Source organism: Sander lucioperca, chromosome 19 (genome assembly GCF_008315115.2).
Source record: "Sander lucioperca isolate FBNREF2018 chromosome 19, SLUC_FBN_1.2, whole genome shotgun sequence".
Taxonomy (NCBI): Eukaryota; Metazoa; Chordata; class Actinopteri; order Perciformes; family Percidae; genus Sander; species Sander lucioperca.
Window position 1 is genome coordinate 24,765,399 of NC_050191.1, and position 13,182 is coordinate 24,778,580.

The 13,182-nt window shown below is 39.6% G+C and overlaps 8 non-coding genes across 8 annotated transcripts; 5 read left to right on the top strand and 3 right to left on the bottom strand.

Moving 5' to 3' along the window:
• Positions 1-1,189: 1,189 nt before the first annotated feature.
• trnad-guc lies at positions 1,190-1,261 on the bottom strand. The gene has a single exon. It is a non-coding gene; the product is annotated as a tRNA-Asp (tRNA).
• A 259-nt stretch (positions 1,262-1,520) lies between these two features.
• Positions 1,521-1,593, top strand: trnav-aac. The gene has a single exon. It is a non-coding gene; the product is annotated as a tRNA-Val (tRNA).
• A 2,542-nt stretch (positions 1,594-4,135) lies between these two features.
• On the bottom strand, positions 4,136-4,207 carry trnad-guc. Its single transcript has one exon. It is a non-coding gene; the product is annotated as a tRNA-Asp (tRNA).
• Positions 4,208-4,466: 259 nt separating this feature from the next.
• Positions 4,467-4,539, top strand: trnav-aac. The gene has a single exon. It is a non-coding gene; the product is annotated as a tRNA-Val (tRNA).
• Positions 4,540-7,066: 2,527 nt separating this feature from the next.
• Positions 7,067-7,138, bottom strand: trnad-guc. The gene has a single exon. It is a non-coding gene; the product is annotated as a tRNA-Asp (tRNA).
• A 259-nt stretch (positions 7,139-7,397) lies between these two features.
• trnav-aac lies at positions 7,398-7,470 on the top strand. The gene has a single exon. It is a non-coding gene; the product is annotated as a tRNA-Val (tRNA).
• A 2,290-nt stretch (positions 7,471-9,760) lies between these two features.
• On the top strand, positions 9,761-9,833 carry trnav-aac. Its single transcript has one exon. It is a non-coding gene; the product is annotated as a tRNA-Val (tRNA).
• Positions 9,834-12,126: 2,293 nt separating this feature from the next.
• On the top strand, positions 12,127-12,199 carry trnav-aac. The gene has a single exon. It is a non-coding gene; the product is annotated as a tRNA-Val (tRNA).
• Positions 12,200-13,182: the final 983 nt, after the last annotated feature.

Here is a 13,182-nt window from a genome sequence, read left to right on the forward strand (position 1 = left end):
ACGTTCCTGGATCCGTCTTACGTTCCTGCTTCCTTCCTACGTATTTAAATAACATAATTGAGCATATTGTTATAAAAAAATATTTAAATGTTTATGTAATTCTTATACTCTAATTGTTGTTCTTAGCCTCATTGTTCTTACCTTAGCTGAGCCTCAACCTCTTAGCCTCATTGTTGTTGTTTTACGTTCCTGGATCCTGAGGTAGGTGATCATATCGTCATTGTAAATCTCTCTTTGATAGCAGGAACATGCTCAATGCTGCTGTAAAACTTTTGTCTTTCTTGGACTATATCCACTTTAATACTGTTTTCCTTAAAAAAGCATATCTTTTACTATGTTTAGGCCTTGTATCCACACGACTCCAGCATTTCCGCGACCCTTACACAAAGACATTTGGAAATATTGCTCACCCCGTTTAAGTTTGAAAACTGCAGAGGTGCGTTGTAGTCTGTACAGGCAGAACCGGAGAACTTTGGAAAGTAATGCAGACACCCACGTCAGTCAGTTTCATCGGTTAGGTAAGCTTACATGCCTTTCAGTAGCAGTTCCACCTCATGGTTGGTCCAAGCAAGTACATCCCTGGGCTTACTTTTCGCCATTGTTGTTTTTTCTCCAAATTCTTATCAGTATTTAAATAACATAATTGAGCATATTTTAATAAAAAAATATTTCAATGTTTATGTATATTCTTATACTCTCATTGTTGTTCTTAGCCTTATTGTTCTTACCTTAGCTGAGCCTCAACCTCTTAGCCTCATTGTTGTTGTTTTACGTTCCTGGATCTGTCTTACGTTCCTGCTTCCTTCCTACGTATTTAAATAACATAATTGAGCATATAGTAATATAAAAATATTTAAATGTTTATGTAATTCTTATACTCTAATTGTTGTTCTTAGCCTCATTGTTCTTACCTTAGCTGAGCCTCAACCTCTTAGCCTCGTTGTTGTTTTACGTTCCTGGATCCTGAGTTAGGTGATCATATCGTCACTGTAAAGCTCTCTTTGATAGCAGGAACATGCTCAGTGCTGCTGTAAAACTTTTGTCTTTCTTGGACTATATGCTCTCTAATAGTTTTTTTTCTTAAAAACGCATATCCTTTCCCATGGTTAGGCCTCGTATCCACACTACGCCGGCAAACGTAGTAGTGTCGATGTAGCCTTGGTAAATAATTAGCAGCTGATAGATAAATCTCCCCGTCGGGGAATCGAACCCCGGTCTTCCGCGTGACAGGCGGAGATACTGTCCACTATACTAACGAGGACTGCCCAAACTCTAAATTTGGCACGGCACTCGCTAGGTGGCGCCATAACAGCATTTAGGCTACAGTGAATATATGTCGAAACATTTAGATTCACTACATATTCACTGTCACTCATATCCATGACAGAGCAGCTATGACTGAATCCTGTTTAACATATCTATGTGTCAAAAATAAACATGTGAAACGGCATTTTGAACATTTGCAGTAAAATGTGATTGGTGCATTTCCCCACGAACATGCTAAAAAACCCTTTTCATCAGTTTCCGTAGTGTAGTGGTTATCACGTTCGCCTAACACGCGAAAGGTCCCCAGTTCGAAACTGGGTGGAAACACATTTCTTTGTTCGTGTTTACTTCGCACAATCAAACTCTGCTGAGTGAAAATCTCAATAACCTGCATGAAAAACTCCCTGTCGTGAAATTGTGGCTAGGCCTATCGAAGTGTCCATAGTACATTCGCCTAACACGGAAAATGTCTCTTATCCTCTCATTGTTCTTACCGTAGCTGAGCCTCAACCTCTTAGCCTCATTGGTGTTATTTTACGTTCCTGGATCCGTCTTACGTTCCTGCTTCCTTCCTACGTATTTAAATAACATAATTGAGCATATTGTTATAAAAAAATATTTAAATGTTTATGTAATTCTTATACTCTAATTGTTGTTCTTAGCCTCATTGTTCTTACCTTAGCTGAGCCTCAACCTCTTAGCCTCATTGTTGTTGTTTTACGTTCCTGGATCCTGAGGTAGGTGATCATATCGTCATTGTAAATCTCTCTTTGATAGCAGGAACATGCTCAATGCTGCTGTAAAACTTTTGTCTTTCTTGGACTATATCCACTTTAATACTGTTTTCCTTAAAAAAGCATATCTTTTACTATGTTTAGGCCTTGTATCCACACGACTCCAGCATTTCCGCGACCCTTACACAAAGACATTTGGAAATATTGCTCACCCCGTTTAAGTTTGAAAACTGCAGAGGTGCGTTGTAGTCTGTACAGGCAGAACCGGAGAACTTTGGAAAGTAATGCAGACACCCACGTCAGTCAGTTTCATCGGTTAGGTAAGCTTACATGCCTTTCAGTAGCAGTTCCACCTCATGGTTGGTCCAAGCAAGTAAATCCCTGGGCTTACTTTTCGCCATTGTTGTTCTTTCTCCAAATTCTTATCAGTATTTCAATAACATAATTTAGCATATTTTAATAAAAAAATATTTCAATATTTATGTAAATTCTTATACTCTCATTGTTGTTCTTAGCCTCATTGTTCTTACCGTAGCTGAGCCTCAACCTCTGAGCCTCATTGTTGTTGTTTTACGCTCGTGGATCTGTCTTACATTCCTGCTTCCTTCCTTCCTTCCTTCCTTCCTTCCTTCCTAAGAACTGTGAAACTTTTGTCTTTCTTGGACTATATCCACTTTAATACTGCTTTCCTTAAAAAAGCATATCTTTTGCTATGTTTAGGCCTTGTATCCACACGACTCCGGCATTTCCGCGACCCTTACACAAAGACATTTGGAAACATTGCTCACCCCGTTTAAGTTTGAAAACTGCAGAGTTGCGTTGTAGTCTGTACAGGCAGAACCGGAGAACTTTGGAAACTAATGCAGACACCCACGTCAGTCAGTTTCATCGGTTAGGTAAGCTTACATGCCTTTCAGTAGCAGTTCCACCTCATGGTTGGTCCAAGCAAGTAAATCCCTGGGCTTACTTTTCGCCATTGTTGTTCTTTCTCCAAATTCTTATCAGTATTTAAATAACATAATTAAGCATATTTTAATAAAAAAATATTTCAATATTTATGTAAATTCTTATACTCTCATTGTTGTTCTTAGCCTCATTGTTCTTACCGTAGCTGAGCCTCAACCTCTGAGCCTCATTGTTGTTGTTTTACGCCCGTGGATCTGTCTTACATTCCTGCTTCCTTCCTTCCTTCCTTCCTTCCTAAGAACTGTGAAACTTTTGTCTTTCTTGGACTATATCCACTTTAATACTGCTTTCCTTAAAAAAGCATATCTTTTGCTATGTTTAGGCCTTGTATCCACACTACTCTGGCATTTCCGCGACCCTTACACAAAGACATTTGGAAACATTGCTCACCCCGTTTAAGTTTGAAAACTGCAGGGTTGCGTTGTAGTCTGTACAGGCAGAACCGGAGAACTTTGGAAACTAATGCAGACACCCACGTCAGTCAGTTTCATCGGTTAGGTAAGCTTACATGCCTTTCAGTAGCAGTTCCACCTCATGGTTGGTCCAAGCAAGTACATCCCTGGGCTTACTTTTCGCCATTGTTGTTCTTTCTCCAAATTCTTATCAGTATTTAAATAACATAATTGAGCATATTTTAATAAAAAAATATTTCAATGTTTATGTATATTCTTATACTCTCATTGTTGTTCTTAGCCTTATTGTTCTTACCTTAGCTGAGCCTCAACCTCTTAGCCTCATTGTTGTTGTTTTACGTTCCTGGATCTGTCTTACGTTCCTGCTTCCTTCCTACGTATTTAAATAACATAATTGAGCATATAGTAATATAAAAATATTTATATGTTTATGTAATTCTTATACTCTAATTGTTGTTCTTAGCCTCATTGTTCTTACCTTAGCTGAGCCTCAACCTCTTAGCCTCGTTGTTGTTTTACGTTCCTGGATCCTGAGTTAGGTGATCATATCGTCACTGTAAAGCTCTCTTTGATAGCAGGAACATGCTCAGTGCTGCTGTAAAACTTTTGTCTTTCTTGGACTATATGCTCTCTAATAGTTTTTTTTCTTAAAAACGCATATCCTTTCCCATGGTTAGGCCTCGTATCCACACTACGCCGGCAAACGTAGTAGTGTCGATGTAGCCTTGGTAAATAATTAGCAGCTGATAGATAAATCTCCCCGTCGGGGAATCGAACCCCGGTCTTCCGCGTGACAGGCGGAGATACTGTCCACTATACTAACGAGGACTGCCCAAACTCTAAATTTGGCACGGCACTCGCTAGGTGGCGCCATAACAGCATTTAGGCTACAGTGAATATATGTCGAAACATTTAGATTCACTACATATTCACTGTCACTCATATCCATGACAGAGCAGCTATGACTGAATCCTGTTTAACATATCTATGTGTCAAAAATAAACATGTGAAACGGCATTTTGAACATTTGCAGTAAAATGTGATTGGTGCATTTCCCCACGAACATGCTAAAAAACCCTTTTCATCAGTTTCCGTAGTGTAGTGGTTATCACGTTCGCCTAACACGCGAAAGGTCCCCAGTTCGAAACTGGGTGGAAACACATTTCTTTGTTCGTGTTTACTTCGCACAATCAAACTCTGCTGAGTGAAAATCTCAATAACCTGCATGAAAAACTCCCTGTCGTGAAATTGTGGCTAGGCCTATCGAAGTGTCCATAGTACATTCGCCTAACACGGAAAATGTCTCTTATCCTCTCATTGTTCTTACCGTAGCTGAGCCTCAACCTCTTAGCCTCATTGGTGTTATTTTACGTTCCTGGATCCGTCTTACGTTCCTGCTTCCTTCCTACGTATTTAAATAACATAATTGAGCATATTGTTATAAAAAAATATTTAAATGTTTATGTAATTCTTATACTCTAATTGTTGTTCTTACCTTAGCTGAGCCTCAACCTCTTAGCCTCATTGTTGTTGTTTTACGTTCCTGGATCCTGAGGTAGGTGATCATATCGTCATTGTAAATCTCTCTTTGATAGCAGGAACATGCTCAATGCTGCTGTAAAACTTTTGTCTTTCTTGGACTATATCCACTTTAATACTGTTTTCCTTAAAAAAGCATATCTTTTACTATGTTTAGGCCTTGTATCCACACGACTCCAGCATTTCCGCGACCCTTACACAAAGACATTTGGAAATATTGCTCACCCCGTTTAAGTTTGAAAACTGCAGAGGTGCGTTGTAGTCTGTACAGGCAGAACCGGAGAACTTTGGAAAGTAATGCAGACACCCACGTCAGTCAGTTTCATCGGTTAGGTAAGCTTACATGCCTTTCAGTAGCAGTTCCACCTCATGGTTGGTCCAAGCAAGTAAATCCCTGGGCTTACTTTTCGCCATTGTTGTTCTTTCTCCAAATTCTTATCGGTATTTAAATAACATAATTGAGCATATTTTAATAAAAAAATATTTCAATATTTATGTAAATTCTTATACTCTCATTGTTGTTCTTAGCCTCATTGTTCTTACCGTAGCTGAGCCTCAACCTCTGAGCCTCATTGTTGTTGTTTTACGCTCGTGGATCTGTCTTACATTCCTGCTTCCTTCCTTCCTTCCTTCCTTCCTTCCTTCCTAAGAACTGTGAAACTTTTGTCTTTCTTGGACTATATCCACTTTAATACTGCTTTCCTTAAAAAAGCATATCTTTTGCTATGTTTAGGCCTTGTATCCACACGACTCCGGCATTTCCGCGACCCTTACACAAAGACATTTGGAAACATTGCTCACCCCGTTTAAGTTTGAAAACTGCAGAGTTGCGTTGTAGTCTGTACAGGCAGAACCGGAGAACTTTGGAAACTAATGCAGACACCCACGTCAGTCAGTTTCATCGGTTAGGTAAGCTTACATGCCTTTCAGTAGCAGTTCCACCTCATGGTTGGTCCAAGCAAGTAAATCCCTGGGCTTACTTTTCGCCATTGTTGTTCTTTCTCCAAATTCTTATCAGTATTTAAATAACATAATTAAGCATATTTTAATAAAAAAATATTTCAATATTTATGTAAATTCTTATACTCTCATTGTTGTTCTTAGCCTCATTGTTCTTACCGTAGCTGAGCCTCAACCTCTGAGCCTCATTGTTGTTGTTTTACGCCCGTGGATCTGTCTTACATTCCTGCTTCCTTCCTTCCTTCCTTCCTTCCTAAGAACTGTGAAACTTTTGTCTTTCTTGGACTATATCCACTTTAATACTGCTTTCCTTAAAAAAGCATATCTTTTGCTATGTTTAGGCCTTGTATCCACACTACTCTGGCATTTCCGCGACCCTTACACAAAGACATTTGGAAACATTGCTCACCCCGTTTAAGTTTGAAAACTGCAGGGTTGCGTTGTAGTCTGTACAGGCAGAACCGGAGAACTTTGGAAACTAATGCAGACACCCACGTCAGTCAGTTTCATCGGTTAGGTAAGCTTACATGCCTTTCAGTAGCAGTTCCACCTCATGGTTGGTCCAAGCAAGTACATCCCTGGGCTTACTTTTCGCCATTGTTGTTCTTTCTCCAAATTCTTATCAGTATTTAAATAACATAATTGAGCATATTTTAATAAAAAAATATTTCAATGTTTATGTATATTCTTATACTCTCATTGTTGTTCTTAGCCTTATTGTTCTTACCTTAGCTGAGCCTCAACCTCTTAGCCTCATTGTTGTTGTTTTACGTTCCTGGATCTGTCTTACGTTCCTGCTTCCTTCCTACGTATTTAAATAACATAATTGAGCATATAGTAATATAAAAATATTTATATGTTTATGTAATTCTTATACTCTAATTGTTGTTCTTAGCCTCATTGTTCTTACCTTAGCTGAGCCTCAACCTCTTAGCCTCGTTGTTGTTTTACGTTCCTGGATCCTGAGTTAGGTGATCATATCGTCACTGTAAAGCTCTCTTTGATAGCAGGAACATGCTCAGTGCTGCTGTAAAACTTTTGTCTTTCTTGGACTATATGCTCTCTAATAGTTTTTTTTCTTAAAAACGCATATCCTTTCCCATGGTTAGGCCTCGTATCCACACTACGCCGGCAAACGTAGTAGTGTCGATGTAGCCTTGGTAAATAATTAGCAGCTGATAGATAAATCTCCCCGTCGGGGAATCGAACCCCGGTCTTCCGCGTGACAGGCGGAGATACTGTCCACTATACTAACGAGGACTGCCCAAACTCTAAATTTGGCACGGCACTCGCTAGGTGGCGCCATAACAGCATTTAGGCTACAGTGAATATATGTCGAAACATTTAGATTCACTACATATTCACTGTCACTCATATCCATGACAGAGCAGCTATGACTGAATCCTGTTTAACATATCTATGTGTCAAAAATAAACATGTGAAACGGCATTTTGAACATTTGCAGTAAAATGTGATTGGTGCATTTCCCCACGAACATGCTAAAAAACCCTTTTCATCAGTTTCCGTAGTGTAGTGGTTATCACGTTCGCCTAACACGCGAAAGGTCCCCAGTTCGAAACTGGGTGGAAACACATTTCTTTGTTCGTGTTTACTTCGCACAATCAAACTCTGCTGAGTGAAAATCTCAATAACCTGCATGAAAAACTCCCTGTCGTGAAATTGTGGCTAGGCCTATCGAAGTGTCCATAGTACATTCGCCTAACACGGAAAATGTCTCTTATCCTCTCATTGTTCTTACCGTAGCTGAGCCTCAACCTCTTAGCCTCATTGGTGTTATTTTACGTTCCTGGATCCGTCTTACGTTCCTGCTTCCTTCCTACGTATTTAAATAACATAATTGAGCATATTGTTATAAAAAAATATTTAAATGTTTATGTAATTCTTATACTCTAATTGTTGTTCTTACCTTAGCTGAGCCTCAACCTCTTAGCCTCATTGTTGTTGTTTTACGTTCCTGGATCCTGAGGTAGGTGATCATATCGTCATTGTAAATCTCTCTTTGATAGCAGGAACATGCTCAATGCTGCTGTAAAACTTTTGTCTTTCTTGGACTATATCCACTTTAATACTGTTTTCCTTAAAAAAGCATATCTTTTACTATGTTTAGGCCTTGTATCCACACGACTCCAGCATTTCCGCGACCCTTACACAAAGACATTTGGAAATATTGCTCACCCCGTTTAAGTTTGAAAACTGCAGAGGTGCGTTGTAGTCTGTACAGGCAGAACCGGAGAACTTTGGAAAGTAATGCAGACACCCACGTCAGTCAGTTTCATCGGTTAGGTAAGCTTACATGCCTTTCAGTAGCAGTTCCACCTCATGGTTGGTCCAAGCAAGTAAATCCCTGGGCTTACTTTTCGCCATTGTTGTTCTTTCTCCAAATTCTTATCGGTATTTAAATAACATAATTGAGCATATTTTAATAAAAAAATATTTCAATATTTATGTAAATTCTTATACTCTCATTGTTGTTCTTAGCCTCATTGTTCTTACCGTAGCTGAGCCTCAACCTCTGAGCCTCATTGTTGTTGTTTTACGCTCGTGGATCTGTCTTACATTCCTGCTTCCTTCCTTCCTTCCTTCCTTCCTTCCTTCCTAAGAACTGTGAAACTTTTGTCTTTCTTGGACTATATCCACTTTAATACTGCTTTCCTTAAAAAAGCATATCTTTTGCTATGTTTAGGCCTTGTATCCACACTACTCCGGCATTTCCGCGACCCTTACACAAAGACATTTGGAAACATTGCTCACCCCGTTTAAGTTTGAAAACTGCAGGGTTGCGTTGTAGTCTGTACAGGCAGAACCGGAGAACTTTGGAAACTAATGCAGACACCCACGTCAGTCAGTTTCATCGGTTAGGTAAGCTTACATGCCTTTCAGTAGCAGTTCCACCTCATGGTTGGTCCAAGCAAGTACATCCCTGGGCTTACTTTTCGCCATTGTTGTTCTTTCTCCAAATTCTTATCAGTATTTAAATAACATAATTGAGCATATTTTAATAAAAAAATATTTCAATGTTTATGTATATTCTTATACTCTCATTGTTGTTCTTAGCCTTATTGTTCTTACCTTAGCTGAGCCTCAACCTCTTAGCCTCATTGTTGTTGTTTTACGTTCCTGGATCTGTCTTACGTTCCTGCTTTCTTCCTACGTATTTAAATAACATAATTGAGCATATAGTAATATAAAAATATTTAAATGTTTATGTAATTCTTATACTCTAATTGTTGTTCTTAGCCTCATTGTTCTTACCTTAGCTGAGCCTCAACCTCTTAGCCTCGTTGTTGTTTTACGTTCCTGGATCCTGAGTTAGGTGATCATATCGTCACTGTAAAGCTCTCTTTGATAGCAGGAACATGCTCAGTGCTGCTGTAAAACTTTTGTCTTTCTTGGACTATATGCTCTCTAATAGTTTTTTTTCTTAAAAACGCATATCCTTTCCCATGGTTAGGCCTCGTATCCACACTACGCCGGCAAACGTAGTAGTGTCGATGTAGCCTTGGTAAATAATTAGCAGCTGATAGATAAATCTCCCCGTCGGGGAATCGAACTCCGGTCTTCCGCGTGACAGGCGGCGATACTGTCCACTATACTAACGAGGACTGCCCAAACTCTAAATTTGGCACGGCACTCGCTAGGTGGCGCCATAACAGCATTTAGGCTACAGTGAATATATGTCGAAACATTTAGATTCACTACATATTCACTGTCACTCATATCCATGACAGAGCAGCTATGACTGAATCCTGTTTAACATATCTATGTGTCAAAAATAAACATGTGAAACGGCATTTTGAACATTTGCAGTAAAATGTGATTGGTGCATTTCCCCACGAACATGCTAAAAAACCCTTTTCATCAGTTTCCGTAGTGTAGTGGTTATCACGTTAGCCTAACACGCGAAAGGTCCCCAGTTCGAAACTGGGTGGAAACACATTTCTTTGTTCGTGTTTACTTCGCACAATCAAACTCTGCTGAGTGAAAATCTCAATCACCTGCATGAAAAACTCCCTGTCGTGAAATTGTGGCTAGGCCTATCGAAGTGTCCATAGTACATTCGCCTAACACGGAAAATGTCTCTTATCCTCTCATTGTTCTTACCGTAGCTGAGCCTCAACCTCTTAGCCTCATTGGTGTTATTTTACGTTCCTGGATCCGTCTTACGTTCCTGCTTCCTTCCTACGTATTTAAATAACATAATTGAGCATATTGTTATAAAAAAATATTTAAATGTTTATGTAATTCTTATACTCTAATTGTTGTTCTTAGCCTCATTGTTCTTACCTTAGCTGAGCCTCAACCTCTTAGCCTCATTGTTGTTGTTTTACGTTCCTGGATCCTGAGGTAGGTGATCATATCGTCATTGTAAATCTCTCTTTGATAGCAGGAACATGCTCAATGCTGCTGTAAAACTTTTGTCTTTCTTGGACTATATCCACTTTAATACTGTTTTCCTTAAAAAAGCATATCTTTTACTATGTTTAGGCCTTGTATCCACACGACTCCAGCATTTCCGCGACCCTTACACAAAGACATTTGGAAATATTGCTCACCCCGTTTAAGTTTGAAAACTGCAGAGGTGCGTTGTAGTCTGTACAGGCAGAACCGGAGAACTTTGGAAAGTAATGCAGACACCCACGTCAGTCAGTTTCATCGGTTAGGTAAGCTTACATGCCTTTCAGTAGCAGTTCCACCTCATGGTTGGTCCAAGCAAGTAAATCCCTGGGCTTACTTTTCGCCATTGTTGTTCTTTCTCCAAATTCTTATCAGTATTTAAATAACATAATTGAGCATATTTTAATAAAAAAATATTTCAATATTTATGTAAATTCTTATACTCTCATTGTTGTTCTTAGCCTCATTGTTCTTACCGTAGCTGAGCCTCAACCTCTGAACCTCATTGTTGTTGTTTTACGTTCGTGGATCTGTCTTACATTCCTGCTTCCTTCCTTCCTTCCTTCCTAAGAACTGTGAAACTTTTGTCTTTCTTGGACTATATCCACTTTAATACTGCTTTCCTTAAAAAAGCATATCTTTTGCTATGTTTAGGCCTTGTATCCACACGACTCCGGCATTTCCGCGACCCTTACACAAAGACATTTGGAAACATTGCTCACCCCGTTTAAGTTTGAAAACTGCAGAGTTGCGTTGTAGTCTGTACAGGCAGAACCGGAGAACTTTGGAAACTAATGCAGACACCCACGTCAGTCAGTTTCATCGGTTAGGTAAGCTTACATGCCTTTCAGTAGCAGTTCCACCTCATGGTTGGTCCAAGCAAGTACATCCCTGGGCTTACTTTTCGCCATTGTTGTTCTTTCTCCAAATTCTTATCAGTATTTAAATAACATAATTGAGCATATTTTAATAAAAAAATATTTCAATGTTTATGTATATTCTTATACTCTCATTGTTGTTCTTAGCCTTATTGTTCTTACCTTAGCTGAGCCTCAACCTCTTAGCCTCATTGTTGTTGTTTTACGTTCCTGGATCTGTCTTACGTTCCTGCTTCCTTCCTACGTATTTAAATAACATAATTGAGCATATAGTAATATAAAAATATTTATATGTTTATGTAATTCTTATACTCTAATTGTTGTTCTTAGCCTCATTGTTCTTACCTTAGCTGAGCCTCAACCTCTTAGCCTCGTTGTTGTTTTACGTTCCTGGATCCTGAGTTAGGTGATCATATCGTCACTGTAAAGCTCTCTTTGATAGCAGGAACATGCTCAGTGCTGCTGTAAAACTTTTGTCTTTCTTGGACTATATGCTCTCTAATAGTTTTTTTTCTTAAAAACGCATATCCTTTCCCATGGTTAGGCCTCGTATCCACACTACGCCGGCAAACGTAGTAGTGTCGATGTAGCCTTGGTAAATAATTAGCAGCTGATAGATAAATCTCCCCGTCGGGGAATCGAACCCCAGTCTTCCACGTGACAGGCGGAGATACTGTCCACTATACTAACGAGGACTGCCCAAACTCTAAATTTGGCACGGCACTCGCTAGGTGGCGCCATAACAGCATTTAGGCTACAGTGAATATATGTCGAAACATTTAGATTCACTACATATTCACTGTCACTCATATCCATGACAGAGCAGCTATGACTGAATCCTGTTTAACATATCTATGTGTCAAAAATAAACATGTGAAACGGCATTTTGAACATTTGCAGTAAAATGTGATTGGTGCATTTCCCCACGAACATGCTAAAAAACCCTTTTCATCAGTTTCCGTAGTGTAGTGGTTATCACGTTCGCCTAACACGCGAAAGGTCCCCAGTTCGAAACTGGGTGGAAACACATTTCTTTGTTCGTGTTTACTTCGCACAATCAAACTCTGCTGAGTGAAAATCTCAATAACCTGCATGAAAAACTCCCTGTCGTGAAATTGTGGCTAGGCCTATCGAAGTGTCCATAGTACATTCGCCTAACACGGAAAATGTCTCTTATCCTCTCATTGTTCTTACCGTAGCTGAGCCTCAACCTCTTAGCCTCATTGGTGTTATTTTACGTTCCTGGATCCGTCTTACGTTCCTGCTTCCTTCCTACGTATTTAAATAACATAATTGAGCATATTGTTATAAAAAAATATTTAAATGTTTATGTAATTCTTATACTCTAATTGTTGTTCTTAGCCTCATTGTTCTTACCTTAGCTGAGCCTCAACCTCTTAGCCTCATTGTTGTTGTTTTACGTTCCTGGATCCTGAGGTAGGTGATCATATCGTCATTGTAAATCTCTCTTTGATAGCAGGAACATGCTCAATGCTGCTGTAAAACTTTTGTCTTTCTTGGACTATATCCACTTTAATACTGTTTTCCTTAACCCTTGTGTTGTCCTTCATGTCACGGGGACTTGTTTAGTTTATGTACTGTCCTACTACCCTGGCGTTGTGCTTCGACCCTTTCGTGTGTGTGTGTGTGTGTGTGTGTGTGTGTGTGTGTGTGTGTGTGTGTGTGTGTGTGTGTGTGTGTGTGTGTAATAATCTCACATCTCACACAGCAGACACATGCCAAAGGGTTTTTATTCAAAAGATTTTCAACAGTGTTGTTCATGTCACTTTGTTGCACCTGTTCACATCTCAATAGCACACACTGTGTGTGCGTTGACTTCGCTCGTCTCTCGTGGTGTTCAGTGTCAGGCCGTAGGCGATTCCAGGTCGACACGGTCAAAAGCACGAGCGAGACAACGGGTGTCGTCGTCGTCGTCGTTGTCGTTGTTGTGTTTGTCTGCTCGTTGTTGTGCAGAGCAAAGCCCAAGCCCAAACCGGCGGCGTTCGAGCC